We start from the raw sequence: 3,062 nt of genomic DNA, 5'->3' as shown, positions 1-3,062 counted from the left end.
AGTGAGTGAGTGTGTGTGTGTGTGTGTGTGAGTGTGTGTAAGAGTGAAGCAAATGAGTGATACATCAGTTGTTAGGCCTGGGCCGACAACACATTTTGCTTGGCCGATATATAGTCCCTCAAATTGTCTATAAACAATATCATTGTCAGCATTATTTTGAGACCGTTTTCCTTTTATAACTCGGTACACTTGAATTTCTCATTAGGATTTATTTTTAAAGTTGTAATTGGAAGGTTAAGAACTAATAATTATCCCAAATAAGTAATCAATTGAAGGCAACACTGACTCAATCTATGTTAACAAAAGTGCACTTCAATAAATATTATTAATTAAATATTTTTTTGAACTTTATCACTTTCCAACAAATTGGGCATACTTGCATGTTAGTTGCTCACTCGTTTGAAGCCCAATTTCTGCTAGCGAGGAGCGACTTGCAAGGCTTTGTTCGAGAATCCTCCACCCACAAGGACAAAGATTGTTAATGACTGACAAGATTAAATAAATGCGCTCGGCACCCTGTTTAAAAGTTTGAGATGAACAAAAGAAAACACACGGACATACTGTAGCACTTTATCCAGTTACACAGTTCATTTTCAGCTAAGACGTGCACCAGAAAACCGATACATTTTTTGGGGGGGTCCATCTCCATGCAACCAGAAGGAGATGTTCTAACCCAGGGGTGTCAAACGTACGGCCCGCGGGATGAGTTTATGAAATATAAAAATGAGCCGAAATTTTTCAATGAAAAAACTGCTGTACTAGATGTGTCCAATAGATATCGCAATAGCAATTATTTGTATCTGCTACATATGTAAGAAAAAAAGAAAAAAAAACACGTTAGTGCACCAGTCGAGGTAAATGAGCAAACTACATAAATAACATCCTGTAATTAGATTTTATTTTTTTTATCCTGATAGATTGAAAATCAGTTGACTGTTGAATATTATCACATAATTTATTCAGAAAGTATAAATAACAATGTGGAGGGGGAGGGGGAGTGGCCTGCAGTCCTGCAACAAAGCAGGGTGTGCCAGGAACGAATTCGAGATCAGCTACAGGTGCGTAGAAGGCCCACCTGGGCGTGCTGTTCTAATCACCTGTCGCTCTGTTAAAGGCAGCAGCCGGGAAGGAGAGAGGGGTGGTTGATGGTGGAGTGAGAGCGAGACTGACGAAAAGACAATTGCTAAAAAGCACAAAGACAATTTATTGCAAAATAGAACATTCTCGTAAAACTGGAAGAGCCTGGCATGTCGGTGATTGGTGATCCGAAAAACACGGAAGTGCAAGTTTTCCACACACGACAAATAAAGACAGAATACTATTAGCCGCAACATGTAAGTGTAAAATAAACCCGGCAACATTATGATTTGTACATTTTCAGAATGTGCTTGTTCTATTTTTAAACAAAGAAAAAAATCTATTTTTTCTCTTTATTTTTAAGTTATCTTGCCGTTTACCCGTCTAAAATGAGTTTGACACCCCCGTTTTAACCTGTTGTTTTGACAAGGTTTCATTATAATTAATATTCCAAATACATTGTGAAAATCGGTTTAATCATTTTCTGAATCGAATTGGAAGTTGCCCAAAGATTCACAACAATATCAGTTATTGTTTGATTAATTGATTTATGGTCCCAGTTGTTCTTGTTGATTAAAACAGCAGCCAAAAGAGGGAAAATGCACAATGAAACTTGCCCAAGTGATTTGCGCGCGCGCACACACACACACACACATACACATACACGTACACACAGCCAATCCGAAAAAACTTGTATGCAAGCTGAAAGCGCGTTGAAATGTGAGCTGATGCTAACGAGCGTGTAAATAGAGACAGCATCAAAACCAGCATTCTGACATGGAAAAGGTGACGATCAGTAAACCCAGCGCCAGTTGTCCGACAGAAGCTCACGTTTATATTCTCTGTTGAGGTTTAGCGGTCCCTTGGCCAAAGCACACTGACATCATCCCTGAAACATGAACTGCGGTGTTCAGACGTGGGAAATAATAATAATAATAATTATAAGTGACAGTGAGGATGAAAACTTCAGTCTCGGGTTGTTGAGTCTCTGAAGTGAGCAGCAGTTGCCGTGATCCCCCTCTCCACAATGAAATAGAACCAAACATTTGTCAAGTTGCGGATATATTGTTGCTTCACGGGCATACAAAATGCCACAGACATTAAATTGAACTCATCTCAATAAGATTTTTCTCTGCAAGTCTTTAATTAAAAGTCTCACTCCCCTTTGCCATCAGTCACCAAATCCCCCCCCCGGAAACCTCTGCTAGTTTCTTCTGTTTACAACAAAAAAACACTGCAGTCAAAGAAAAGCAACAGTCTATTTTTGCATTGTGTTTGTTGACAGTGCAAAGACTAGTAAGTCAGAGGAGGGGGGGGGGGGGGGGGGGGGGGCGTTTCCTCTGCATGAGGGGGAAGGGGGGGGGAGCGATGGCTTTCAAACCTGGAGCACGAGTCCAGGCGTCACGGAGGAGGGACAAGCTGCCGACACCCAGGCAGACCAAAGAGACACAAACACCATTCAACTGATGTCTAAGACGAGGAGCATCCATTGCACATGTGAGCCAGTCACATGAATCTTTGCAGGGTGGAGGTGTGACGATCGGGCTTCCCTGTTAAACACACAAGACAGAGGCCCATTCATTAATAATCAGCTGACGCCAAATATAGAAATACATGTTCAAAGACAAGGGACACAAAATATAATTTGAGGGGTAAACTGGATTTACAGTTAAGACGAGGAAATCGAACCGCAAAAATATGATCCAATTTCAAAGGAAATACCAAATATATTTATGATTGGTGCAACTTGTTTTTGTTATTATAATATATATATATATATATACAAACCCTGTTTCCATATGAGTTGGGAAATCGTGTTAGATGTAAATATAAACGGAATACAATGATTTGCAAATCCTTTTCAACCCATATTCAGTTGAATATGCTACAAAGACAACATATTCGATGTTCAAACTGATAAAACATTTTTTTGTGTGTGCAAATAATCATTAATTTTAGAATTTGATGCCAGCAACACGTGACAA

This window comes from Nerophis ophidion, linkage group LG25, assembly GCF_033978795.1.
Source record: "Nerophis ophidion isolate RoL-2023_Sa linkage group LG25, RoL_Noph_v1.0, whole genome shotgun sequence".
In the NCBI taxonomy this organism is placed as follows: Eukaryota; Metazoa; Chordata; class Actinopteri; order Syngnathiformes; family Syngnathidae; genus Nerophis; species Nerophis ophidion.
Note: the sequence above shows the minus strand (reverse complement) of the source record.